The sequence below is a fragment of the Oncorhynchus gorbuscha genome, linkage group LG24 (assembly GCF_021184085.1).
Source record: "Oncorhynchus gorbuscha isolate QuinsamMale2020 ecotype Even-year linkage group LG24, OgorEven_v1.0, whole genome shotgun sequence".
Lineage (NCBI taxonomy): Eukaryota > Metazoa > Chordata > Actinopteri > Salmoniformes > Salmonidae > Oncorhynchus > Oncorhynchus gorbuscha.
Window position 1 is genome coordinate 34,222,428 of NC_060196.1, and position 27,091 is coordinate 34,249,518.

Below are 27,091 nucleotides of genomic sequence, written 5' to 3' on the forward strand. Positions count from 1 at the left end.
TTTTGGCTTTGATCCAGACAATATGTAAATGAACCTTGATTACATCCAAATGAAACTTTCTACCAGATGTAGGTTTGGAACAAACAAGAACATTTTAATTTTGATCACGAGTCTAACGCCTTAAACACACTGACATCCAGGTGTTTCTAAAAGACTAACAAGAGCTGAGTCAAAGTAGAAGATCTTGTCATAGTCATTCCTTTCAGATTTGAGCCACACTAATTGGAAATGAATGAAAGGTGGGTTGATTACATCCAAAGTAAGTTTTTTCCAGGAAAGCGGTTGGTATCCACAAGAAGATAGCATTCATTGGATTTTTATTCTAGCAGTCTAACCCACTCAGCCATCCTGGTGTAAAGTACAATCAAGAGCCCAGTGAAATTGGAATGAGGAGCACACAGTCAGTTATTTTGGCTTTGAGTCAGAAAATATCTAAATGAGACTTTTTGACATCCAAATCAAACTTAATACAAGAATGGGGTTTTCGAAGCAAGAAGAATAATAATTAAGTTGATAATGACTCAAACACCATAACTACTTCGTAATCTTTTGTGTTTTTAAACGATAAACACTTGCTGAGTCAAGGCGGAATAAGGGGAACAAAGTCAATTCTTTCAGCTTTCATCAAATGAGTGAAAGGACAATTGATTACATCCAAATGATAGATGAACTCATACCAGGAGTGGGGTTCGAACCCACGAGGACATATGTCCATTGGATCTTAAGTCCAACGCCTTAACCTCTCTGCCATCCTGGTGTAATAAACATAAATTCAAGGGCGCAGTCAAAATGGAATATGGAGCACACAGTTAGATCTTTTGGCTTTGATCCAGACAATATGTAAATTAACCTTGATTACATCCAAATCAAACTTTCTACCAGATTTAGGTTTGGAACAAACAAGAACATTTTCATTTCGATCATGAGTCTAACGCCTTAAACACACTGACATCCAGGTGTTTCTAAAACACTAACAAGAGCTGAGTCAAAGTAGAAGATCTTTGTTACGGAGTCTAGTTGATAGGTAATCGACTAGCCGGACTGTTCCCCGGGACTCCAGTTGTTGCCATTCGTACAATGCACAAACAAGGCTATTGAACCTGACATTGGTGTCTGTCGTTATTCCTTTATGTAACATATCATACTGAAACATGGTATCAGAAGTGGCTCGGAAAAGACACGTTTGTTATTTTTGTAGCTAAGTACAGTATAGGCGCAGTTACGTTCCATATGCGAACACACACCGTTTCCTACTCACAACACTGATCAACTCGTTGTTAGCTGCCTAGCTAGCATCACTACCTACGTCGATGACTGAAGGCAAAGAAATCATCATATTCCATTGCTATGGCAGCGAACATTCCGCCACCAAATCCCATGGTTCTCACAGGGGACTGGAATACTAATTGGGACAACTTCAGGGATGAATTCGAGGACTATGCTCTGGCGACCGGTCTACATGAGAAATCCAACGAGGTATAAGCGGCAACTCTGAGGAGTTTAATGGGCAGCGAATGCAGGCATATCTACCGGCACAATCTCACCCTCACAGCACGTCAACAGTGTGATGCAAAGGCTATATTGGATGCATTGGAGAATTACTTCAAACCCGCCAGAAACGTAATTTATGAGCGGTTCGTTTTCGGAAGCTGTGAACAGGAAGAGGGTGAGTCAGTACACAACTTTGTAACCCGTTTGGGAGAGAAATCCGCCACTTGTGAATACGGGGGATTGAAAGATGAATTGATTCGTGGCAAAATAGTGCTGTGAATTGCAAATGAGCATACACGCCGGCGTCTACTGAGAGAGTGAGACTTAACATTAGTAACTGCCATTGAAATGTGCCGCACTGCTGAAGCCACTGACATGAGAATGAGAGCAATGGAAATCGAAGCCCCACGCTCCGACGTTGATACCGTTCACGCTGTTGCTAGGCAGACATTCAGACTAAACCAATCCAGGCAGAGCAATTCACCACGAACAGTGAACACAGAGAGCCCCGTAGCATGCAAATACTGTGGGAATACACACACACGTGGCATAGAGCACTGCCCTGCCTACGGAAAACCATGCAGAGCTTGTGGAACTAATAATCATTTTGCAAAAGTGTGTCTCAAAAGCAAAAGAAGGGTGAGTGAGGGCAAGATTCACTGTGTTGATGATGTCATTCAATGTTCAGAGCTGAAAAGTGAAAGTGACATTTACATGCATGAATCCATTGGGGCTGTACACTCAAGAGGGAAGAAATGGGTTGGGACACTACGATTACACAACAAGCAACAACAATGTCAACTGGATTCTGGTGCTACATGCAACGTAATGAGCTACAAAGACAAAATCAATCTGGCACCTGACACACATCTATTGCCCAGCGATACTAGACTAAAGCTCTACTCAGGAGAGCTAATGGGCTCTATGGGCACCTTTGAGACCGAATGTGTTATTCGGGGACGCAAACACAAGCTGGAGTTTGAGATTGTAAAAACCAGTCAACATCCTCTCCTCTCAGGCTCTACATGCGAACGCCTGGGACTGATGCAGTTCACTGTACCAAATGACCTGCACATTGTGGATCATGTCCAGCATGGACCACTGTCCAAAGAACAACTACTTAGCAGATATGACGATGTATTCAACATGCCCGTTGAATCTGTGCCTGGGGAGGTACACTTTGAAGTGGATGAGAGCATCACTCCAGTCCAGCGTGCTCCTCGCAATGTGCCCATTGCAATGAAAATGGCTGTGAAGGTCCAGCTGGACAAGTATGAGGCCAATGGCTACATGACATCTGTGACTGAACCAACTGACTGGATCAGCAATATGGTCATAGTGAAAAAACCAGAGAAGCTGAGGGTCTGCATCGACCCAAAGCATCTGAACCAAGCACTGAAACGATCCCACTACATCATGCCGACACTAGAGGATGTCCTCTATAAGCTTCCCAAGGCCAGGATTTTCACCTTGGTGGATGCCCGAGATGCATTCCTTCAATGCATCCTGGATGAAGACAGCAGCCTCATGACTACCTTCTGGACCCCTGGGGTTGGATACGCTGGCTCAAGCTCCTGTTTGGTGTCTCGGTGGCGCCTGAGATATACCAACGTAAGCAGCACGAGTTACTGGCTGGGCTCAAGGGCATTGAACCCATCGCAGATGATGTCCTGATCGTAGGCTGTGGTGACACAGACGAAGAAGCAGTACGCGACTACGATGTGAAGCTCCTGGCACTGATGGAGCGCTGCCGGTCAGTTAAGCTTCGCCTTGGCCTGAAGAAGCTGCAGTTCAAGGTGAAAGACGTCCACTTCCATGGCCACATTCTCTCGGCAAAAGGCCTGAAGCCGGACCCAGACAAGGTCAGAGCGATCCTCGACATGCCAAACCCGTCTGATGCAAAAGGAGTACAGCGTCTCATCGGCTTTGCAAACTATCTTGCAAAGTTCATGCCACACCTATCAGCAGTCTGTGAGCCTCTGCGCCGGGTGCTGGACAAAGGCACACCATGACACTGGCTACCCAAGCACGAGGCCGCAGTGCAGGAGATGAAATCTCTGGCTTCATCCATGCCAGTGTTGCGCTACTACGACGTCATGAAGCCTGTCACAATCCAGAGCGACTCCAGCCAAAGGGGACTTGGATGCTGCCTTATGCAGGAAGGCCAGCCCGTTGCGTTTGCCTCGAGAGCGCTCACCCCCACCGAACAAAACTATGCACTAATTGAGAAAGAGTGCCTCAGCATCGTCTTCTCCTGCCAGCGATTCCATCACTACTTATATGGGCGAGACCTGGTCATCGCTGAAACTGACCACAAACCACTCATTGCCATATTCAGTAAACCTCTCTTCAACGCGCCCAAGAGGCTTCAAAGCATGCTCCTGACTCTGCAAAACTACATCCTGAAGGTCATTTACAAGCCAGGACCAGAGATGTACATCAGCGACACACTGAGCAGGGCAACAACACAATGTACAGGCAGAGGCACTGTCTATCAGCGGCAGGCCATCTGTTCGCTACAGCAGGAACAACAAGATGTTCAACAGATCAATCAGGCAGACTACTTAAACGTCACAGATCACCGCCTAGCCCAGATAAGGCAACACACTGACAAGGACGAATGCCTACAGTCACTGAAGTCCATGGCTCTCGCAGGTTGGCCATACCTGAAATTGGAGACACCTTTCACAGTGAGAGAATACTGGACCTTTCGAGATGAGATCAGCGTGCAAAATGGCATCTTGTTCAGAGGTCAGAAGGTCATTATTCCCAAATCACTACGTCCAGAGATGCTTACCCGCATACACTTCAGTCACGTTGGAGGTGATGCATGCTACCGCCAGGCTCGTGAAACATTATACTGGCCAAACATGCAAGCAGAAATTAAAGACTTTGTCAGCAACTGTACCACATGCAACGAGTACGCTCATGAACATCAAAAGGAAACCATGATGTCACACGAACTGCCCACAAGGGCCTGGCAAATCGTCAGCATGGACTTATTCAGCCACAGACAAAAGGACTATCTTCTCATCGTTGATCACTACTCTGACTTTTGGGAAATTTAACTGCTCCTTGACTTGTCTGCAGAGACGGTCATAAAGCGCTGAAAGGCGCAGTTTGCAAGGCAAGGTCAGCCTGACAAGGTAATCACGGACAATGGCCCACAATTCACTGCACAGTTCAAGCGTTTCGCCTCAGAATGGGAGTTTGACCACGTGACCTCCTCTCCAAGACACCCAAAAGCAAATGGCAAGGCAGAATCAGCTGTCCATGGTGGCGGTTCCGGCTCGGGACGTGGACCCCACTCCATTAAAGTCATAGTTCCTCCCCTTCGCGTCCTGGGATAATCCACCCTCGCCACCGACCATGGCCTAATAGTCCTCACCCAGAACCCCACTGAACTGAGGAGCAGCTCGTGACTGAGTGGCAGCTCGGGACTGAGGGGCAGCTCAGGACTGAGGGGCAGCTCGGGACTGAGGCAGCTCGGGACTGAGGGGAAGCTCTGGACTGAGGGGCAGCTCGGGACTGAGGGGCAGCTCGGGACTGAGGGGCAGCTCGGGACTGAGGGGCAGCCCGGAACTGAGGGGCAGCCCAGTACTGAGAGAAAGCCCAGTACTGAGAGAAAGCCCAGTACTGAGACGAAGCTCAGGCAGGTAGTAGGCTCAGGTAGATCCAGGCTGGCTGGCGGATCTGGAAGATTCTGGTTGACTAGCAGATCTGGAAGAGACTGGTTGACTGGCAGATCTGGAAGAGACTGGTTGACTGGCAGATCTGGAAGAATCTGGCTGACTGGCAGATCTAGAAGATCATGGCTGACTAGCGGATCTAGCTGCTCTATGCAGACTGACAGCTCTGGCTGCTCCATGCAGACTGACAGCTCCTTGCAGACTGACAGCTCTGGCTGCTTCATGCCGACTGACAGCTCTAGCTGCTTCATACAGACTGACAGCTCTGGCTGCTTCATGCAGACTGACAGCTCTGGCTGCTTCATGCAGACTGACAGCTCTGGCTGCTTCATGCAGACTGACAGTTCTGGCTGCTTCATACAGACTGACAGCTCTGACTGCTCCATGCAGGCTGACAGCTCTGACTGCTCCATGCAGGCTGGCGGCACCTTGCAGACTGGCAGCTCCTTGCAGACTAGCAGCTCCTTGCAGACTGGCAGCTCTGGCTGCTTCATGCAGACTGACAGCTCAGGCTGCTCCGAACAGGCAGGAGGCTCCGGCAGCGCTGTAGAGGAGGAAGGCTCTGATAGCGCTGAACAGGCGGGAGAATCCAACAGCGCAGGAGAGGAGAAAGGCTCTGATAGTGCTGAACAGACAGGAGACTCCAGCAGCGCTGTAGAGTAGGAAGGCTCTGATAGCGCTGAACAGGCGGGAGACTCCAGCAGCGCTGTAGAGTAGGAAGGCTCTGATAGCGCTGAACAAGCGGGAGACTCCGACAGCGCAGGAGAGGCGAGGCGCACTGTAGGCCTAATGCATGGTGCTGGCACTGGTGATACTGGATCGAGGACACGCACAGGAAGCCTGGTGCGGGGAGCTGCTACCGGAGGGCTGGGGTGTGGAGGTGGTACTGGATAGACCGGACCGTGCAGGCGCACTGGAGCTCTTGAGCACCGAGCCTGCCCAACCTTACCCGGTTGAATACTCACGGTCACCCTGCCAGTGCGGCGAGGTGGAATAGCCCGCACTGGGCTATGTAGGCGAACCGGAGACACCGAGCACAAGGCTGGTGCCATGTAAGCCGGCCCAATGAGACGCACTGGGGACCAGATGTGTATAGCCGGCTTCATGGCATTTGGCTCGATGGTCAATCTAGCCCGGCCGATATGCGGAGCTGAAATATACTGCACCGGGCTATGCACCCGCACTGGGGACACCTTGCGCACCACTGCATAACACGGTGCCTGCCCGGTCTCTCTAGCCCCCCGGTAAGCACAGGGAGTTTGCGCAGGTCTCACGATTAACAGGGAGAGTTGGCTCAGGTCTGACTCCTGACTCTGCTACTCTCTCCCTGAGCCCTCCCACAATACATTTTTGGGGGTGACTTTCGGGTTTCTTTCTGCGCCGCCGTGTCTTTCTCTTCGACTCCATTCTCTTTGCACTGCTCCAGCGAATCCCAGGCGGGCTCCGGCACTCTCTCTGGGTCGACCGCCCATCTGTCTATTTCTTCCCACATCGTATACTCCAAGCTTCTGCTGTCCATAACGTCTTCCCATGTCCATTCTCCGAATAATTCATCCTCCTTTCGCTGCTCATGCTGTCGCTGCCTGTTACCACGCCACTCGGTCCGTGTGTGGTGGGTGATAAGTACAATCAAGAGCCCAGTGAAATTGGAATGAGGAGCACACAGTCAGTTATTTTGGCTTTGAGTCAGAAAATATCTAAATGAGACTTGTTGACATCCAAATCAAACTTAATACAAGAATGGGGTTTTGAAGCAAGAATAATAATAATTAAGTTGATAATGACTCTAACACCAAACTTCTTAGCCATCTTTTGTGTTTTTAAACGATAAACACTTGCTGAGTCAAGGCGGAATGAGGGGAACAAAGTCAATTCTTTCAGCTTTCTTCAAAAGAAATTTCAAATGAGTGAAAGGACAATTGATTACATCCAAATGATAGATGAACTCATACCAGGAGTGGGGTTCGAACTCACGAGGACTTATGTCCATTGGATCTTAAGTCCAACGCCTTAACCTCTCGGCCATCCTGGTGTAATAAATATAAATTCAAGGGCGCAGTCAAAATGGAATATGGAGCACACAGTTAGATCTTTTGGCTTTGATCCAGACAATATGTAAATTAACCTTGATTACATCCAAATCAAACCTTCTACCAGATGTAGGTTTGGAACAAACAAGAACATTTTAATTTCGATCACGAGTCTAACGCCTTAAACACACTGACGTCCAGGTGTTTCTAAAAGACTAACAAGAGCTGAGTCAAAGTAGAAGATCTTGTCATAGTCATTCCTTTCAGATTTGAGCCACGCTAATTGGAAATGAATGAAAGGTGGGTTGATTACATCCAAAGTAAGTTTTTTCCAGAAATGCGGTTGGTATCCACAAGAAGATAGCATTCATTGGATTTTATTCCAGCAGTCTAACCCACTCAGCCATCCTGGTGTAAAGTACAATCAAGAGCCCAGTGAAATTGGAATGAGGAGCACACAGTCAGTTATTTTGGCTTTGAGTCAGAAAATATCTAAATGAGACTTGTTGACATCCAAATCAAACTTAATACAAGAATGGGTTTTGAAGCAAGAATAATAATAATTAAGTTGATAATGACTCTAACACCAAACTTCTTAGCCATCTTTTGTGTTTTTAAACGATAAACACTTGCTGAGTCAAGGCGGAATGAGGGGAACAAAGTCAATTCTTTCAGCTTTCTTCAAAAGAAATTTCAAATGAGTGAAAGGACAATTGATTACATCCAAATGATAGATGAACTCATACCAGGAGTGGGGTTCGAACCCAGGAGGACATATGTCCATTGGATCTTAAGTCCAACGCCTTAACCTCTCGGCCATCCTGGTGTAATAAATATAAATTCAAGGGCGCAGTCAAAATGGAATATGGAGCACACAGTTAGATCTTTTGGCTTTGATCCAGACAATATGTAAATTAACCTTGATTACATCCAAATCAAACCTTCTACCAGATGTAGGTTTGGAACAAACAAGAACATTTTAATTTCGATCACGAGTCTAACGCCTTAAACACACTGACGTCCAGGTGTTTCTAAAAGACTAACAAGAGCTGAGTCAAAGTAGAAGATCTTGTCATAGTCATTCCTTTCAGATTTGAGCCACGCTAATTGGAAATGAATGAAAGGTGGGTTGATTACATCCAAAGTAAGTTTTTTTCAGAAATGCGGTTGGTATCCACAAGAAGATAGCATTCATTGGATTTTATTCCAGCAGTCTAACCCACTCAGCCATCCTGGTGTAAAGTACAATCAAGAGCCCAGTGAAATTGGAATGAGGAGCACACAGTCAGTTATTTTGGCTTTGAGTCAGAAAATATCTAAATGAGACTTGTTGACATCCAAATCAAACTTAATACAAGAATGGGTTTTGAAGCAAGAATAATAATAATTAAGTTGATAATGACTCTAACACCAAACTTCTTAGCCATCTTTTGTGTTTTTAAACGATAAACACTTGCTGAGTCAAGGCGGAATGAGGGGAACAAAGTCAATTCTTTCAGCTTTCTTCAAAAGAAATTTCAAATGAGTGAAAGGACAATTGATTACATCCAAATGATAGATGAACTCATACCAGGAGTGGGGTTCGAACCCACGAGGACATATGTCCATTGGATCTTAAGTCCAACGCCTTAACCTCTCGGCCATCCTGGTGTAATAAATATAAATTCAAGGGCGCAGTCAAAATGGAATATGGAGCACACAGTTAGATCTTTTGGCTTTGATCCAGACAATATGTAAATTAACCTTGATTACATCCAAATCAAACCTTCTACCAGATGTAGGTTTGGAACAAACAAGAACATTTTAATTTCGATCACGAGTCTAACGCCTTAAACACACTGACGTCCAGGTGTTTCTAAAAGACTAACAAGAGCTGAGTCAAAGTAGAAGATCTTGTCATAGTCATTCCTTTCAGATTTGAGCCACGCTAATTGGAAATGAATGAAAGGTGGGTTGATTACATCCAAAGTAAGTTTTTTCCAGAAATGCGGTTGGTATCCACAAGAAGATAGCATTCATTGGATTTTATTCCAGCAGTCTAACCCACTCAGCCATCCTGGTGTAAAGTACAATCAAGAGCCCAGTGAAATTGGAATGAGGAGCACACAGTCAGTTATTTTGGCTTTGAGTCAGAAAATATCTAAATGAGACTTGTTGACATCCAAATCAAACTTAATACAAGAATGGGGTTTTGAAGCAAGAATAATAATAATTAAGTTGATAATGACTCTAACACCAAACTTCTTAGCCATCTTTTGTGTTTTTAAACGATAAACACTTGCTGAGTCAAGGCGGAATGAGGGGAACAAAGTCAATTCTTTCAGCTTTCTTCAAAAGAAATTTCAAATGAGTGAAAGGACAATTGATTACATCCAAATGATAGATGAACTCATACCAGGAGTGGGGTTCGAACCCACGAGGACATATGTCCATTGGATCTTAAGTCCAACGCCTTAACCTCTCGGCCATCCTGGTGTAATAAACATAAATTCAAGGGCGCAGTCAAAATGGAATATGGAGCACACAGTTAGATCTTTTGGCTTTGATCCAGACAATATGTAAATTAACCTTGATTACATCCAAATCAAACCTTCTACCAGATGTAGGTTTGGAACAAACAAGAACATTTTAATTTCGATCACGAGTCTAACGCCTTAAACACACTGACATCCAGGTGTTTCTAAAAGACTAACAAGAGCTGAGTCAAAGTAGAAGATCTTGTCATAGTCATTCCTTTCAGATTTGAGCCACGCTAATTGGAAATGAATGAAAGGTGGGTTGATTACATCCAAAGTAAGTTTTTTCCAGAAATGCGGTTGGTATCCACAAGAAGATAGCATTCATTGGATTTTATTCCAGCAGTCTAACCCACTCAGCCATCCTGGTGTAAAGTACAATCAAGAGCCCAGTGAAATTGGAATGAGGAGCACACAGTCAGTTATTTTGGCTTTGAGTCAGAAAATATCTAAATGAGACTTGTTGACATCCAAATCAAACTTAATACAAGAATGGGTTTTGAAGCAAGAATAATAATAATTAAGTTGATAATGACTCTAACACCAAACTTCTTAGCCATCTTTTGTGTTTTTAAACGATAAACACTTGCTGAGTCAAGGCGGAATGAGGGGAACAAAGTCAATTCTTTCAGCTTTCGTCAAAAGAAATTTCAAATGAGTGAAAGGACAATTGATTACATCCAAATGATAGATGAACTCATACCAGGAGTGGGGTTCGAACCCACGAGGACATATGTCCATTGGATCTTAAGTCCAACGCCTTAACCTCTCGGCCATCCTGGTGTAATAAACATAAATTCAAGGGCGCAGTCAAAATGGAATATGGAGCACACAGTTAGATCTTTTGGCTTTGATCCAGACAATATGTAAATTAACCTTGATTACATCCAAATCAAACTTTCTACCAGATGTAGGTTTGGAACAAACAAGAACATTTTAATTTCGATCACGAGTCTAACGCCTTAAACACACTGACATCCAGGTGTTTCTAAAAGACTAACAAGAGCTGAGTCAAAGTAGAAGATCTTGTCATAGTCATTCCTTTCAGATTTGAGCCACGCTAATTGGAAATGAATGAAAGGTGGGTTGATTACATCCAAAGTAAGTTTTTTCCAGAAATGCGGTTGGTATCCACAAGAAGATAGCATTCATTGGATTTTATTCCAGCAGTCTAACCCACTCAGCCATCCTGGTGTAAAGTACAATCAAGAGCCCAGTGAAATTGGAATGAGGAGCACACAGTCAGTTATTTTGGCTTTGAGTCAGAAAATATCTAAATGAGACTTGTTGACATCCAAATCAAACTTAATACAAGAATGGGGTTTTGAAGCAAGAATAATAATAATTAAGTTGATAATGACTCTAACACCAAACTTCTTAGCCATCTTTTGTGTTTTTAAACGATAAACACTTGCTGAGTCAAGGCGGAATGAGGGGAACAAAGTCAATTCTTTCAGCTTTCGTCAAAAGAAATTTCAAATGAGTGAAAGGACAATTGATTACATCCAAATGATAGATGAACTCATACCAGGAGTGGGGTTCGAACCCACGAGGACATATGTCCATTGGATCTTAAGTCCAACGCCTTAACCTCTCGGCCATCCTGGTGTAATAAACATAAATTCAAGGGCGCAGTCAAAATGGAATATGGAGCACACAGTTAGATCTTTTGGCTTTGATCCAGACAATATGTAAATTAACCTTGATTACATCCAAATCAAACCTTCTACCAGATGTAGGTTTGGAACAAACAAGAACATTTTAATTTCGATCACGAGTCTAACGCCTTAAACACACTGACGTCCAGGTGTTTCTAAAAGACTAACAAGAGCTGAGTCAAAGTAGAAGATCTTGTCATAGTCATTCCTTTCAGATTTGAGCCACGCTAATTGGAAATGAATGAAAGGTGGGTTGATTACATCCAAAGTAAGTTTTTTCCAGAAATGCGGTTGGTATCCACAAGAAGATAGCATTCATTGGATTTTATTCCAGCAGTCTAACCCACTCAGCCATCCTGGTGTAAAGTACAATCAAGAGCCCAGTGAAATTGGAATGAGGAGCACACAGTCAGTTATTTTGGCTTTGAGTCAGAAAATATCTAAATGAGACTTGTTGACATCCAAATCAAACTTAATACAAGAATGGGGTTTTGAAGCAAGAATAATAATAATTAAGTTGATAATGACTCCAACACCAAACTTCTTAGCCATCTTTTGTGTTTTTAAACGATAAACACTTGCTTAGTCAAGGCGGAATAAGGGGAACAAAGTCAATTCTTTCAGCTTTCGTCAAAAGAAATTTCAAATGAGTGAAAGGACAATTGATTACATCCAAATGATAGATGAACTCATACCAGGAGTGGGGTTCGAACCCACGAGGACATATGTCCATTGGATCTTAAGTCCAACGCCTTAACCTCTCGGCCATCCTGGTGTAATAAACATAAATTCAAGGGCGCAGTCAAAATGGAATATGGAGCACACAGTTAGATCTTTTGGCTTTGATCCAGACAATATGTAAATTAACCTTGATTACATCCAAATCAAACTTTCTACCAGATGTAGGTTTGGAACAAACAAGAACATTTTAATTTCGATCACGAGTCTAACGCCTTAAACACACTGACATCCAGGTGTTTCTAAAAGACTAACAAGAGCTGAGTCAAAGTAGAAGATCTTGTCATGGTCATTCCTTTCAGATTTGAGCCACGCTAATTGGAAATGAATGAAAGGTGGGTTCATTACATCCAAAGAAAGTTTTTTCCAGAAATGCGGTTGCTATCCACAAGAAGATAGCATTCATTGGATTTTATTCCAGCAGTCTAACCCACACAGGCATCCTGGTGTAAAGTACAATCAAGAGCCCAGTGAAATTGGAATGAGGAGCACACAGTCAGTTATTTTGGCTTTGAGTCAGAAAATATCTAAATGAGACTTGTTGACATCCAAATCAAACTTAATACAAGAATGGGGTTTTGAAGCAAGAATAATAATAATTAAGTTGATAATGACTCCAACACCAAACTTCTTAGCCATCTTTTGTGTTTTTAAACGATAAACACTTGCTGAGTCAAGGCGGAATAAGGGGAACAAAGTCAATTCTTTCAGCTTTCATCCAAAGAGATTTCAAATGAGTGAAAGGACAATTGATTACATCCAAATGATAGATGAACTCATACCAGGAGTGGGGTTCGAACCCACGAGGACATATGTCCATTGGATCTTAAGTCCAACGCCTTAACCTCTCGGCCATCCTGGTGTAATAAACATAAATTCAAGGGCGCAGTCAAAATGGAATATGGAGCACACAGTTAGATCTTTTGGCTTTGATCCAGACAATATGTAAATTAACCTTGATTACATCCAAATCAAACTTTCTACCAGATGTAGGTTTGGAACAAACAAGAACATTTTAATTTCGATCACGAGTCTAACGCCTTAAACACACTGACATCCAGGTGTTTCTAAAAGACTAACAAGAGCTGAGTCAAAGTAGAAGATCTTGTCATAGTCATTCCTTTCAGATTTGAGCCACGCTAATTGGAAATGAATGAAAGGTGGGTTGATTACATCCAAAGTAAGTTTTTTCCAGAAATGCGGTTGGTATCCACAAGAAGATAGCATTCATTGGATTTTATTCCAGCAGTCTAACCCACTCAGCCATCCTGGTGTAAAGTACAATCAAGAGCCCAGTGAAATTGGAATGAGGAGCACACAGTCAGTTATTTTGGCTTTGAGTCAGAAAATATCTAAATGAGACTTGTTGACATCCAAATCAAACTTAATACAAGAATGGGGTTTTGAAGCAAGATGAATAATAACTAAGTTGATAATGACTCTAACAACAAACTTCTTAGCCATCTTTTGTGTTTTTAAACGATAAACACTTGCTGAGTCAAGGCGGAATGAGGGGAACAAAGTCAATTCTTTCAGCTTTCATCCAAAGAGATTTCAAATGAGTGAAAGGACAATTGATTACATCCAAATGATAGATGAACTCATACCAAGAGTGGGGTTCGAACCCACGAGGACATATGTCCATTGGATCTTAAGTCCAACGCCTTAACCTCTCGGCCATCCTGGTGTAATAAACATAAATTCAAGGGCGCAGTCAAAATGGAATATGGAGCACACAGTTAGATCTTTTGGCTTTGATCCAGACAATATGTAAATTAACCTTGATTACATCCAAATCAAACTTTCTACCAGATGTAGGTTTGGAACAAACAAGAACATTTTAATTTCGATCACGAGTCTAACGCCTTAAACACACTGACATCCAGGTGTTTCTAAAAGACTAACAAGAGCTGAGTCAAAGTAGAAGATCTTGTCATAGTCATTCCTTTCAGATTTGAGCCACGCTAATTGGAAATGAATGAAAGGTGGGTTGATTACATCCAAAGTAAGTTTTTTCCAGAAATGCGGTTGGTATCCACAAGAAGATAGCATTCATTGGATTTTATTCCAGCAGTCTAACCCACTCAGCCATCCTGGTGTAAAGTACAATCAAGAGCCCAGTGAAATTGGAATGAGGAGCACACAGTCAGTTATTTTGGCTTTGAGTCAGAAAATATCTAAATGAGACTTGTTGACATCCAAATCAAACTTAATACAAGAATGGGGTTTGAAGCAAGATAATAATAATTAAGTTGATAATGACTCTAACACCAAACTTCTTAGTCATCTTTTGTGTTTTTAAATGATAAACACTTGCTTAGTCAAGGCGGAATAAGGGGAACAAAGTCAATTCTTTCAGCTTTCATCAAAAGAAATTTCAAATGAGTGAAAGGACAATTGATTACATCCAAATGATAGATGAACTCATACCAGGAGTGGGGTTCGAACCCACGAGGACATATGTCCATTGGATCTTAAGTCCAACGCCTTAACCTCTCGGCCATCCTGGTGTAATAAACATAAATTCAAGGGCGCAGTCAAAATGGAATATGGAGCACACAGTTAGATCTTTTGGCTTTGATCCAGACAATATGTAAATTAACCTTGATTACATCCAAATCAAACTTTCTACCAGATGTAGGTTTGGAACAAACAAGAACATTTTAATTTCGATCACGAGTCTAACGCCTTAAACACACTGACATCCAGGTGTTTCTAAAAGACTAACAAGAGCTGAGTCAAAGTAGAAGATCTTGTCATAGTCATTCCTTTCAGATTTGAGCCACGCTAATTGGAAATGAATGAAAGGTGGGTTGATTACATCCAAAGTAAGTTTTTTCCAGAAATGCGGTTGGTATCCACAAGAAGATAGCATTCATTGGATTTTATTCCAGCAGTCTAACCCACTCAGCCATCCTGGTGTAAAGTACAATCAAGAGCCCAGTGAAATTGGAATGAGGAGCACACAGTCAGTTATTTTGGCTTTGAGTCAGAAAATATCTAAATGAGACTTGTTGACATCCAAATCAAACTTAATACAAGAATGGGGTTTGAAGCAAGATGAATAATAATTAAGTTGATAATGACTCTAACACCAAACTTCTTAGTCATCTTTTGTGTTTTTAAATGATAAACACTTGCTTAGTCAAGGCGGAATAAGGGGAACAAAGTCAATTCTTTCAGCTTTCGTCAAAAGAAATTTCAAATGAGTGAAAGGACAATTGATTACATCCAAATGATAGATGAACTCATACCAGGAGTGGGGTTCGAACCCACGAGGACATATGTCCATTGGATCTTAAGTCCAACGCCTTAACCTCTCGGCCATCCTGGTGTAATAAACATAAATTCAAGGGCGCAGTCAAAATGGAATATGGAGCACACAGTTAGATCTTTTGGCTTTGATCCAGACAATATGTAAATTAACCTTGATTACATCCAAATCAAACTTTCTACCAGATGTAGGTTTGGAACAAACAAGAACATTTTAATTTCGATCACGAGTCTAACGCCTTAAACACACTGACATCCAGGTGTTTCTAAAAGACTAACAAGAGCTGAGTCAAAGTAGAAGATCTTGTCATAGTCATTCCTTTCAGATTTGAGCCACGCTAATTGGAAATGAATGAAAGGTGGGTTGATTACATCCAAAGTAAGTTTTTTCCAGAAATGCGGTTGGTATCCACAAGAAGATAGCATTCATTGGATTTTATTCCAGCAGTCTAACCCACTCAGCCATCCTGGTGTAAAGTACAATCAAGAGCCCAGTGAAATTGGAATGAGGAGCACACAGTCAGTTATTTTGGCTTTGAGTCAGAAAATATCTAAATGAGACTTGTTGACATCCAAATCAAACTTAATACAAGAATGGGGTTTGAAGCAAGAATAATAATAATTAAGTTGATAATGACTCCAACACCAAACTTCTTAGCCATCTTTTGTGTTTTTAAACGATAAAACTTGCTGAGTCAAGGCGGAATGAGGGGAACAAAGTCAATTCTTTCAGCTTTCGTCAAAAGAAATTTCAAATGAGTGAAAGGACAATTGATTACATCCAAATGATAGATGAACTCATACCAGGAGTGGGGTTCGAACCCACGAGGACATATGTCCATTGGATCTTAAGTCCAACGCCTTAACCTCTCGGCCATCCTGGTGTAATAAACATAAATTCAAGGGCGCAGTCAAAATGGAATATGGAGCACACAGTTAGATCTTTTGGCTTTGATCCAGACAATATGTAAATTAACCTTGATTACATCCAAATCAAACTTTCTACCAGATGTAGGTTTGGAACAAACAAGAACATTTTAATTTCGATCACGAGTCTAACGCCTTAAACACACTGACATCCAGGTGTTTCTAAAAGACTAACAAGAGCTGAGTCAAAGTAGAAGATCTTGTCATAGTCATTCCTTTCAGATTTGAGCCACGCTAATTGGAAATGAATGAAAGGTGGGTTGATTACATCCAAAGTAAGTTTTTTCCAGAAATGCGGTTGGTATCCACAAGAAGATAGCATTCATTGGATTTTATTCCAGCAGTCTAACCCACTCAGCCATCCTGGTGTAAAGTACAATCAAGAGCCCAGTGAAATTGGAATGAGGAGCACACAGTCAGTTATTTTGGCTTTGAGTCAGAAAATATCTAAATGAGACTTGTTGACATCCAAATCAAACTTAATACAAGAATGGGGTTTGAAGCAAGAATAATAATAATTAAGTTGATAATGACTCCAACACCAAACTTCTTAGCCATCTTTTGTGTTTTTAAACGATAAAACACTTGCTGAGTCAAGGCGGAATGAGGGGAACAAAGTCAATTCTTTCAGCTTTCGTCAAAAGAAATTTCAAATGAGTGAAAGGACAATTGATTACATCCAAATGATAGATGAACTCATACCAGGAGTGGGGTTCGAACCCACGAGGACATATGTCCATTGGATCTTAAGTCCAACGCCTTAACCTCTCGGCCATCCTGGTGTAATAAACATAAATTCAAGGGCGCAGTCAAAATGGAATATGGAGCACACAGTTAGATCTTTTGGCTTTGATCCAGACAATATGTAAATTAACCTTGATTACATCCAAATCAAACTTTCTACCAGATGTAGGTTTGGAACAAACAAGAACATTTTAATTTCGATCACGAGTCTAACGCCTTAAACACACTGACATCCAGGTGTTTCTAAAAGACTAACAAGAGCTGAGTCAAAGTAGAAGATCTTGTCATAGTCATTCCTTTCAGATTTGAGCCACGCTAATTGGAAATGAATGAAAGGTGGGTTGATTACATCCAAAGTAAGTTTTTTCCAGAAATGCGGTTGGTATCCACAAGAAGATAGCATTCATTGGATTTTATTCCAGCAGTCTAACCCACTCAGCCATCCTGGTGTAAAGTACAATCAAGAGCCCAGTGAAATTGGAATGAGGAGCACACAGTCAGTTATTTTGGCTTTGAGTCAGAAAATATCTAAATGAGACTTGTTGACATCCAAATCAAACTTAATACAAGAATGGGGTTTTGAAGCAAGAATAATAATAATTAAGTTGATAATGACTCCAACCCCATAACTTCTTAGCCATCTTTTGTGTTTTTAAACGATAAACACTTGCTGAGTCAAGGCGGAATAAGGGGAACAAAGTCAATTCTTTCAGCTTTCCAAAAGAAATTTCAAATGAGTGAAAGGACAATTGATTACATCCAAATGATAGATGAACTCATACCAGGAGTGGGGTTCGAACCCACGAGGACATATGTCCATTGGATCTTAAGTCCAACGCCTTAACCTCTCGGCCATCCTGGTGTAATAAACATAAATTCAAGGGCGCAGTCAAAATGGAATATGGAGCACACAGTTAGATCTTTTGGCTTTGATCCAGACAATATGTAAATTAACCTTGATTACATCCAAATCAAACTTTCTACCAGATGTAGGTTTGGAACAAACAAGAACATTTTAATTTCGATCACGAGTCTAACGCCTTAAACACACTGACATCCAGGTGTTTCTAAAAGACTAACAAGAGCTGAGTCAAAGTAGAAGATCTTGTCATAGTCATTCCTTTCAGATTTGAGCCACGCTAATTGGAAATGAATGAAAGGTGGGTTGATTACATCCAAAGTAAGTTTTTTCCAGAAATGCGGTTGGTATCCACAAGAAGATAGCATTCATTGGATTTTATTCCAGCAGTCTAACCCACTCAGCCATCCTGGTGTAAAGTACAATCAAGAGCCCAGTGAAATTGGAATGAGGAGCACACAGTCAGTTATTTTGGCTTTGAGTCAGAAAATATCTAAATGAGACTTGTTGACATCCAAATCAAACTTAATACAAGAATGGGGTTTTGAAGCAAGAATAATAATAATTAAGTTGATAATGACTCCAACCCCATAACTTCTTAGCCATCTTTTGTGTTTTTAAACGATAAACCTTGCTGAGTCAAGGCGGAATGAGGGGAACAAAGTCAATTCTTTCAGCTTTCGTCAAAAGAAATTTCAAATGAGTGAAAGGACAATTGATTACATCCAAATGATAGATGAACTCATACCAGGAGTGGGGTTCGAACCCACGAGGACATATGTCCATTGGATCTTAAGTCCAACGCCTTAACCTCTCGGCCATCCTGGTGTAATAAACATAAATTCAAGGGCGCAGTCAAAATGGAATATGGAGCACACAGTTAGATCTTTTGGCTTTGATCCAGACAATATGTAAATTAACCTTGATTACATCCAAATCAAACTTTCTACCAGATGTAGGTTTGGAACAAACAAGAACATTTTAATTTCGATCACGAGTCTAACGCCTTAAACACACTGACATCCAGGTGTTTCTAAAAGACTAACAAGAGCTGAGTCAAAGTAGAAGATCTTGTCATAGTCATTCCTTTCAGATTTGAGCCACGCTAATTGGAAATGAATGAAAGGTGGGTTGATTACATCCAAAGAAAGTTTTTTCCAGAAATGCGGTTGGTATCCACAAGAAGATAGCATTCATTGGATGTTTATTCTAGCAGTCTAACCCACTCAGCCATCCTGGTGTAAAGTACAATCAAGAGCCCAGTGAAATTGGAATGAGGAGCACACAGTCAGTTATTTTGGCTTTGAGTCAGAAAATATCTAAATGAGACTTGTTGACATCCAAATCAAACTTAATACAAGAATGGGTTTTGAAGCAAGATGAATAATAATTAAGTTGATAATGACTCCAACACCAAACTTCTTAGCCATCTTTTGTGTTTTTAAACGATAAAACCTTGCTGAGTCAAGGCGGAATAAGGGGAACAAAGTCAATTCTTTCAGCTTTCGTCAAAAGAAATTTCAAATGAGTGAAAGGACAATTGATTACATCCAAATGATAGATGAACTCATACCAGGAGTGGGGTTCGAACCCACGAGGACGTATGTCCATTGGATCTTAAGTCCAACGCCTTAACCTCTCGGCCATCCTGGTGTAGTAAACATAAATTCAAGGGCGTAGTCAAAATGGAATATGGAGCACACAGTTAGATCTTTTGGCTTTGATCCAGACAATATGTAAATTAACCTTGATTACATCCAAATCAAACTTTCTACCAGATGTAGGTTTGGAACAAACAAGAACATTTTAATTTCGATCACGAGTCTAACGCCTTAAACACACTGACATCCAGGTGTTTCTAAAAGACTAACAAGAGCTGAGTCAAAGTAGAAGATCTTGTCATGGTCATTCCTTTCAGATTTGAGCCACGCTAATTGGAAATGAATGAAAGGTGGGTTCATTACATCCAAAGAAAGTTTTTTCCAGAAATGCGGTTGGTATCCACAAGAAGATAGCATTCATTGGATGTTTATTCTAGCAGTCTAACCCACTCAGCCATCCTGGTGTAAAGTACAATCAAGAGCCCAGTGAAATTGGAATGAGGAGCACACAGTCAGTTATTTTGGCTTTGAGTCAGAAAATATCTAAATGAGACTTGTTGACATCCAAATCAAACTTAATACAAGAATGGGGTTTCGAAGCAAGAATAATAATAATTAAGTTGATAATGACTCCAACACCAAACTTCTTAGCCATCTTTTGTGTTTTTAAACGATAAAACCTTGCTGAGTCAAGGCGGAATAAGGGGAACAAAGTCAATTCTTTCAGCTTTCGTCAAAAGAAATTTCAAATGAGTGAAAGGACAATTGATTACATCCAAAATGATAGATGAACTCATACCAGGAGTGGGGTTCGAACCCACGAGGACGTATGTCCATTGGATCTTAAGTCCAACGCCTTAACCTCTCGGCCATCCTGGTGTAGTAAACATAAATTCAAGGGCGTAGTCAAAATGGAATATGGAGCACACAGTTAGATCTTTTGGCTTTGATCCAGACAATATGTAAATTAACCTTGATTACATCCAAATCAAACTTTCTACCAGATGTAGGTTTGGAACAAACAAGAACATTTTAATTTCGATCACGAGTCTAACGCCTTAAACACACTGACATCCAGGTGTTTCTAAAAGACTAACAAGAGCTGAGTCAAAGTAGAAGATCTTGTCATAGTCATTCCTTTCAGATTTGAGCCACGCTAATTGGAAATGAATGAAAGGTGGGTTGATTACATCCAAAGAAAGTTTTTTCCAGAAATGCGGTTGGTATCCACAAGAAGATAGCATTCATTGGATGTTTATTCTAGCAGTCTAACCCACTCAGCCATCCTGGTGTAAAGTACAATCAAGAGCCCAGTGAAATTGGAATGAGGAGCACACAGTCAGTTATTTTGGCTTTGAGTCAGAAAATATCTAAATGAGACTTGTTGACATCCAAATCAAACTTAATACAAGAATGGGGTTTCGAAGCAAGAATAATAATAATTAAGTTGATAATGACTCCAACACCAAACTTCTTAGCCATCTTTTGTGTTTTTAAACGATAAAACCTTGCTGAGTCAAGGCGGAATAAGGGGAACAAAGTCAATTCTTTCAGCTTTCGTCAAAAGAAATTTCAAATGAGTGAAAGGACAATTGATTACATCCAAATGATAGATGAACTCATACCAGGAGTGGGGTTCGAACCCACGAGGACGTATGTCCATTGGATCTTAAGTCCAACGCCTTAACCTCTCGGCCATCCTGGTGTAATTAACATAAATTCAAGGGCGCAGTCAAAATGGAATATGGAGCACACAGTTAGATCTTTTGGCTTTGATCCAGACAATATGTAAATTAACCTTGATTACATCCAAATCAAACTTTCTACCAGATGTAGGTTTGGAACAAACAAGAACATTTTAATTTCGATCACGAGTCTAACGCCTTAAACACACTGACATCCAGGTGTTTCTAAAAGACTAACAAGAGCTGAGTCAAAGTAGAAGATCTTGTCATAGTCATTCCTTTCAGATTTGAGCCACGCTAATTGGAAATGAATGAAAGGTGGGTTGATTACATCCAAAGAAAGTTTTTTCCAGAAATGCGGTTGGTATCCACAAGAAGATAGCATTCATTGGATGTTTATTCTAGCAGTCTAACCCACTCAGCCATCCTGGTGTAAAGTACAATCAAGAGCCCAGTGAAATTGGAATGAGGAGCACACAGTCAGTTATTTTGGCTTTGAGTCAGAAAATATCTAAATGAGACTTGTTGACATCCAAATCAAACTTAATACAAGAATGGGGTTTGAAGCAAGAATAATAATAATTAAGTTGATAATGACTCCAACACCCAAACTTCTTAGCCATCTTTTGTGTTTTTAAACGATAAAACCTTGCTGAGTCAAGGCGGAATAAGGGGAACAAAGTCAATTCTTTCAGCTTTCGTCAAAAGAAATTTCAAATGAGTGAAAGGACAATTGATTACATCCAAATGATAGATGAAATCATACCAGGAGTGGGGTTCGAACCCACGAGGACGTATGTCCATTGGATCTTAAGTCCAACGCCTTAACCTCTCGGCCATCCTGGTGTAATTAACATAAATTCAAGGGCGCAGTCAAAATGGAATATGGAGCACACAGTTAGATCTTTTGGCTTTGATCCAGACAATATGTAAATTAACCTTGATTACATCCAAATCAAACTTTCTACCAGATGTAGGTTTGGAACAAACAAGAACATTTTAATTTCGATCACGAGTCTAACGCCTTAAACACACTGACATCCAGGTGTTTCTAAAAGACTAACAAGAGCTGAGTCAAAGTAGAAGATCTTGTCATAGTCATTCCTTTCAGATTTGAGCCACGCTAATTGGAAATGAATGAAAGGTGGGTTGATTACATCCAAAGTAAGTTTTTTCCAGAAATGCGGTTGGTATCCACAAGAAGATAGCATTCATTTGATTTTTATTCTAGCAGTCTAACCCACTCAGCCATCCTGGTGTAAAGTACAATCAAGAGCCCAGTGAAATTGGAATGAGGAGCACACAGTCAGTTATTTTGGCTTTGAGTCAGAAAATATCTAAATAAGACTTGTTGACATCCAAATCAAACTTAATACAAGAATGGGGTTTCGAAGCAAGAATAATAATAATTAAGTTGATAATGACTCTAACACCAAACTTCTTAGCCATCTTTTGTGTTTTTAAACGATAAAACCTTGCTGAGTCAAGGCGGAATAAGGGGAACAAAGTCAATTCTTTCAGCTTTCGTCAAAAGAAATTTCAAATGAGTGAAAGGACAATTGATTACATCCAAATGATAGATGAACTCATACCAGGAGTGGGGTTCGAACCCACGAGGACGTATGTCCATTGGATCTTAAGTCCAACGCCTTAACCTCTCGGCCATCCTGGTGTAATAAACATAAATTCAAGGGCGCAGTCAAAATGGAATATGGAGCACACAGTTAGATCTTTTGGCTTTGATCCAGACAATATGTAAATTAACCTTGATTACATCCAAATCAAACTTTCTACCAGATGTAGGTTTGGAACAAACAAGAACATTTTAATTTCGATCACGAGTCTAACGCCTTAAACACACTGACATCCAGGTGTTTCTAAAAGACTAACAAGAGCTGAGTCAAAGTAGAAGATCTTGTCATAGTCATTCCTTTCAGATTTGAGCCACGCTAATTGGAAATGAATGAAAGGTGGGTTGATTACATCCAAAGTAAGTTTTTTCCAGAAATGCGGTTGGTATCCACAAGAAGATAGCATTCATTGGATTTTATTCCAGCAGTCTAACCCACTCAGCCATCCTGGTGTAAAGTACAATCAAGAGCCCAGTGGAATTGGAATGAGGAGCACACAGTCAGTTATTTTGGCTTTGAGTCAGAAAATATCTAAATGAGACTTGTTGACATCCAAATCAAACTTAATACAAGAATGGGGTTTTGAAGCAAGAATAATAATAATTAAGTTGATAATGACTCCAACACCATAACTTCTTAGCCATCTTTTGTGTTTTTAAACGATAAACCTTGCTGAGTCAAGGCGGAATAAGGGGAACAAAGTCAATTCTTTCAGCTTTCGTCAAAAGAAATTTCAAATGAGTGAAAGGACAATTGATTACATCCAAATGATAGATGAACTCATACCAGGAGTGGGGTTCGAACCCACGAGGACATATGTCCATTGGATCTTAAGTCCAACGCCTTAACCTCTCGGCCATCCTGGTGTAATAAACATAAATTCAAGGGCGCAGTCAAAATGGAATATGGAGCACACAGTTAGATCTTTTGGCTTTGATCCAGACAATATGTAAATTAACCTTGATTACATCCAAATCAAACTTTCTACCAGATGTAGGTTTGGAACAAACAAGAACATTTTAATTTCGATCACGAGTCTAACGCCTTAAACACACTGACATCCAGGTGTTTCTAAAAGACTAACAAGAGCTGAGTCAAAGTAGAAGATCTTGTCATGGTCATTCCTTTCAGATTTGAGCCACGCTAATTGGAAATGAATGAAAGGTGGGTTCATTACATCCAAAGAAAGTTTTTTCCAGAAATGCGGTTGGTATCCACAAGAAGATAGCATTCATTGGATGTTTATTCTAGCAGTCTAACCCACTCAGCCATCCTGGTGTAAAGTACAATCAAGAGCCCAGTGAAATTGGAATGAGGAGCACACAGTCAGTTATTTTGGCTTTGAGTCAGAAAATATCTAAATGAGACTTGTTGACATCCAAATCAAACTTAATACAAGAATGGGGTTTGAAGCAAGATAATAATAATTAAGTTGATAATGACTCTAACACCAAACTTCTTAGCCATCTTTTGTGTTTTTAAACGATAAACACTTGCTTAGTCAAGGCGGAATAAGGGGAACAAAGTCAATTCTTTCAGCTTTCGTCAAAAGAAATTTCAAATGAGTGAAAGGACAATTGATTACATCCAAATGATAGATGAACTCATACCAGGAGTGGGGTTCGAACCCACGAGGACGTATGTCCATTGGATCTTAAGTCCAACGCCTTAACCTCTCGGCCATCCTGGTGTAATAAACATAAATTCAAGGGCGCAGTCAAAATGGAATATGGAGCACACAGTTAGATCTTTTGGCTTTGATCCAGACAATATGTAAATTAACCTTGATTACATCCAAATCAAACTTTCTACCAGATGTAGGTTTGGAACAAACAAGAACATTTTAATTTCGATCACGAGTCTAACGCCTTAAACACACTGACATCCAGGTGTTTCTAAAAGACTAACAAGAGCTGAGTCAAAGTAGAAGATCTTGTCATAGTCATTCCTTTCAGATTTGAGCCACGCTAATTGGAAATGAATGAAAGGTGGGTTGATTACATCCAAAGAAAGTTTTTTCCAGAAATGCGGTTGGTATCCACAAGAAGATAGCATTCATTGGATGTTTATTCTAGCAGTCTAACCCACTCAGCCATCCTGGTGTAAAGTACAATCAAGAGCCCAGTGAAATTGGAATGAGGAGCACACAGTCAGTTATTTTGGCTTTGAGTCAGAAAATATCTAAATGAGACTTGTTGACATCCAAATCAAACTTAATACAAGAATGGGGTTTGAAGCAAGATGAATAATAATTAAGTTGATAATGACTCCAACACCAAACTTCTTAGCCATCTTTTGTGTTTTTAAACGATAAAACACTTGCTGAGTCAAGGCGGAATAAGGGGAACAAAGTCAATTCTTTCAGCTTTCGTCAAAAGAAATTTCAAATGAGTGAAAGGACAATTGATTACATCCAAATGATAGATGAACTCATACCAGGAGTGGGGTTCGAACCCACGAGGACGTATGTCCATTGGATCTTAAGTCCAACGCCTTAACCTCTCGGCCATCCTGGTGTAATTAACATAAATTCAAGGGCGCAGTCAAAATGGAATATGGAGCACACAGTTAGATCTTTTGGCTTTGATCCAGACAATATGTAAATTAACCTTGATTACATCCAAATCAAACTTTCTACCAGATGTAGGTTTGGAACAAACAAGAACATTTTAATTTCGATCACGAGTCTAACGCCTTAAACACACTGACATCCAGGTGTTTCTAAAAGACTAACAAGAGCTGAGTCAAAGTAGAAGATCTTGTCATAGTCATTCCTTTCAGATTTGAGCCACGCTAATTGGAAATGAATGAAAGGTGGGTTGATTACATCCAAAGAAAGTTTTTTCCAGAAATGCGGTTGGTATCCACAAGAAGATAGCATTCATTGGATGTTTATTCTAGCAGTCTAACCCACTCAGCCATCCTGGTGTAAAGTACAATCAAGAGCCCAGTGAAATTGGAATGAGGAGCACACAGTCAGTTATTTTGGCTTTGAGTCAGAAAATATCTAAATGAGACTTGTTGACATCCAAATCAAACTTAATACAAGAATGGGGTTTGAAGCAAGATGAATAATAATTAAGTTGATAATGACTCCAACACCAAACTTCTTAGCCATCTTTTGTTTTTAAACGATAAAACCTTGCTGAGTCAAGGCGGAATAAGGGGAACAAAGTCAATTCTTTCAGCTTTCGTCAAAAGAAATTTCAAATGAGTGAAAGGACAATTGATTACATCCAAATGATAGATGAACTCATACCAGGAGTGGGGTTCGAACCCACGAGGACGTATGTCCATTGGATCTTAAGTCCAACGCCTTAACCTCTCGGCCATCCTGGTGTAATTAACATAAATTCAAGGGCGCAGTCAAAATGGAATATGGAGCACACAGTTAGATCTTTTGGCTTTGATCCAGACAATATGTAAATTAACCTTGATTACATCCAAATCAAACTTTCTACCAGATGTAGGTTTGGAACAAACAAGAACATTTTAATTTCGATCACGAGTCTAACGCCTTAAACACACTGACATCCAGGTGTTTCTAAAAGACTAACAAGAGCTGAGTCAAAGTAGAAGATCTTGTCATAGTCATTCCTTTCAGATTTGAGCCACGCTAATTGGAAATGAATGAAAGGTGGGTTGATTACATCCAAAGAAAGTTTTTTCCAGAAATGCGGTTGGTATCCACAAGAAGATAGCATTCATTGGATGTTTATTCTAGCAGTCTAACCCACTCAGCCATCCTGGTGTAAAGTACAATCAAGAGCCCAGTGAAATTGGAATGAGGAGCACACAGTCAGTTATTTTGGCTTTGAGTCAGAAAATATCTAAATGAGACTTGTTGACATCCAAATCAAACTTAATACAAGAATGGGGTTTGAAGCAAGATGAATAATAATTAAGTTGATAATGACTCCAACACCAAACTTCTTAGCCATCTTTTGTGTTTTTAAACGATAAAACCTTGCTGAGTCAAGGCGGAATAAGGGGAACAAAGTCAATTCTTTCAGCTTTCGTCAAAAGAAATTTCAAATGAGTGAAAGGACAATTGATTACATCCAAATGATAGATGAACTCATACCAGGAGTGGGGTTCGAACCCACGAGGACGTATGTCCATTGGATCTTAAGTCCAACGCCTTAACCTCTCGGCCATCCTGGTGTAGTAAACATAAATTCAAGGGCGTAGTCAAAATGGAATATGGAGCACACAGTTAGATCTTTTGGCTTTGATCCAGACAATATGT

General features: G+C 40.8%; 26 non-coding genes across 26 annotated transcripts; all 26 read right to left on the reverse strand.

Annotated features, from left to right (window-relative positions):
- Nucleotides 1-674: 674 nt before the first annotated feature.
- trnal-uaa lies at nucleotides 675-757 on the reverse strand. The gene has a single exon. It is a non-coding gene; the product is annotated as a tRNA-Leu (tRNA).
- A 6,372-nt stretch (nucleotides 758-7,129) lies between these two features.
- On the reverse strand, nucleotides 7,130-7,212 carry trnal-uaa. The gene has a single exon. It is a non-coding gene; the product is annotated as a tRNA-Leu (tRNA).
- A 741-nt stretch (nucleotides 7,213-7,953) lies between these two features.
- Nucleotides 7,954-8,036, reverse strand: trnal-uaa. Its single transcript has one exon. It is a non-coding gene; the product is annotated as a tRNA-Leu (tRNA).
- Nucleotides 8,037-8,777: 741 nt separating this feature from the next.
- On the reverse strand, nucleotides 8,778-8,860 carry trnal-uaa. The gene has a single exon. It is a non-coding gene; the product is annotated as a tRNA-Leu (tRNA).
- A 742-nt stretch (nucleotides 8,861-9,602) lies between these two features.
- trnal-uaa lies at nucleotides 9,603-9,685 on the reverse strand. Its single transcript has one exon. It is a non-coding gene; the product is annotated as a tRNA-Leu (tRNA).
- A 741-nt stretch (nucleotides 9,686-10,426) lies between these two features.
- On the reverse strand, nucleotides 10,427-10,509 carry trnal-uaa. Its single transcript has one exon. It is a non-coding gene; the product is annotated as a tRNA-Leu (tRNA).
- Nucleotides 10,510-11,251: 742 nt separating this feature from the next.
- On the reverse strand, nucleotides 11,252-11,334 carry trnal-uaa. The gene has a single exon. It is a non-coding gene; the product is annotated as a tRNA-Leu (tRNA).
- A 742-nt stretch (nucleotides 11,335-12,076) lies between these two features.
- trnal-uaa lies at nucleotides 12,077-12,159 on the reverse strand. Its single transcript has one exon. It is a non-coding gene; the product is annotated as a tRNA-Leu (tRNA).
- Nucleotides 12,160-12,901: 742 nt separating this feature from the next.
- On the reverse strand, nucleotides 12,902-12,984 carry trnal-uaa. The gene has a single exon. It is a non-coding gene; the product is annotated as a tRNA-Leu (tRNA).
- A 742-nt stretch (nucleotides 12,985-13,726) lies between these two features.
- Nucleotides 13,727-13,809, reverse strand: trnal-uaa. The gene has a single exon. It is a non-coding gene; the product is annotated as a tRNA-Leu (tRNA).
- Nucleotides 13,810-14,549: 740 nt separating this feature from the next.
- trnal-uaa lies at nucleotides 14,550-14,632 on the reverse strand. The gene has a single exon. It is a non-coding gene; the product is annotated as a tRNA-Leu (tRNA).
- Nucleotides 14,633-15,373: 741 nt separating this feature from the next.
- On the reverse strand, nucleotides 15,374-15,456 carry trnal-uaa. The gene has a single exon. It is a non-coding gene; the product is annotated as a tRNA-Leu (tRNA).
- Nucleotides 15,457-16,196: 740 nt separating this feature from the next.
- On the reverse strand, nucleotides 16,197-16,279 carry trnal-uaa. The gene has a single exon. It is a non-coding gene; the product is annotated as a tRNA-Leu (tRNA).
- Nucleotides 16,280-17,021: 742 nt separating this feature from the next.
- On the reverse strand, nucleotides 17,022-17,104 carry trnal-uaa. The gene has a single exon. It is a non-coding gene; the product is annotated as a tRNA-Leu (tRNA).
- A 741-nt stretch (nucleotides 17,105-17,845) lies between these two features.
- trnal-uaa lies at nucleotides 17,846-17,928 on the reverse strand. The gene has a single exon. It is a non-coding gene; the product is annotated as a tRNA-Leu (tRNA).
- Nucleotides 17,929-18,670: 742 nt separating this feature from the next.
- On the reverse strand, nucleotides 18,671-18,753 carry trnal-uaa. The gene has a single exon. It is a non-coding gene; the product is annotated as a tRNA-Leu (tRNA).
- A 742-nt stretch (nucleotides 18,754-19,495) lies between these two features.
- Nucleotides 19,496-19,578, reverse strand: trnal-uaa. Its single transcript has one exon. It is a non-coding gene; the product is annotated as a tRNA-Leu (tRNA).
- Nucleotides 19,579-20,322: 744 nt separating this feature from the next.
- On the reverse strand, nucleotides 20,323-20,405 carry trnal-uaa. Its single transcript has one exon. It is a non-coding gene; the product is annotated as a tRNA-Leu (tRNA).
- A 743-nt stretch (nucleotides 20,406-21,148) lies between these two features.
- Nucleotides 21,149-21,231, reverse strand: trnal-uaa. The gene has a single exon. It is a non-coding gene; the product is annotated as a tRNA-Leu (tRNA).
- A 743-nt stretch (nucleotides 21,232-21,974) lies between these two features.
- trnal-uaa lies at nucleotides 21,975-22,057 on the reverse strand. The gene has a single exon. It is a non-coding gene; the product is annotated as a tRNA-Leu (tRNA).
- Nucleotides 22,058-22,800: 743 nt separating this feature from the next.
- Nucleotides 22,801-22,883, reverse strand: trnal-uaa. The gene has a single exon. It is a non-coding gene; the product is annotated as a tRNA-Leu (tRNA).
- A 742-nt stretch (nucleotides 22,884-23,625) lies between these two features.
- On the reverse strand, nucleotides 23,626-23,708 carry trnal-uaa. The gene has a single exon. It is a non-coding gene; the product is annotated as a tRNA-Leu (tRNA).
- Nucleotides 23,709-24,449: 741 nt separating this feature from the next.
- Nucleotides 24,450-24,532, reverse strand: trnal-uaa. The gene has a single exon. It is a non-coding gene; the product is annotated as a tRNA-Leu (tRNA).
- Nucleotides 24,533-25,275: 743 nt separating this feature from the next.
- On the reverse strand, nucleotides 25,276-25,358 carry trnal-uaa. The gene has a single exon. It is a non-coding gene; the product is annotated as a tRNA-Leu (tRNA).
- Nucleotides 25,359-26,098: 740 nt separating this feature from the next.
- Nucleotides 26,099-26,181, reverse strand: trnal-uaa. Its single transcript has one exon. It is a non-coding gene; the product is annotated as a tRNA-Leu (tRNA).
- A 742-nt stretch (nucleotides 26,182-26,923) lies between these two features.
- trnal-uaa lies at nucleotides 26,924-27,006 on the reverse strand. Its single transcript has one exon. It is a non-coding gene; the product is annotated as a tRNA-Leu (tRNA).
- Between the last annotated feature and the right edge of the window lie 85 nt (nucleotides 27,007-27,091).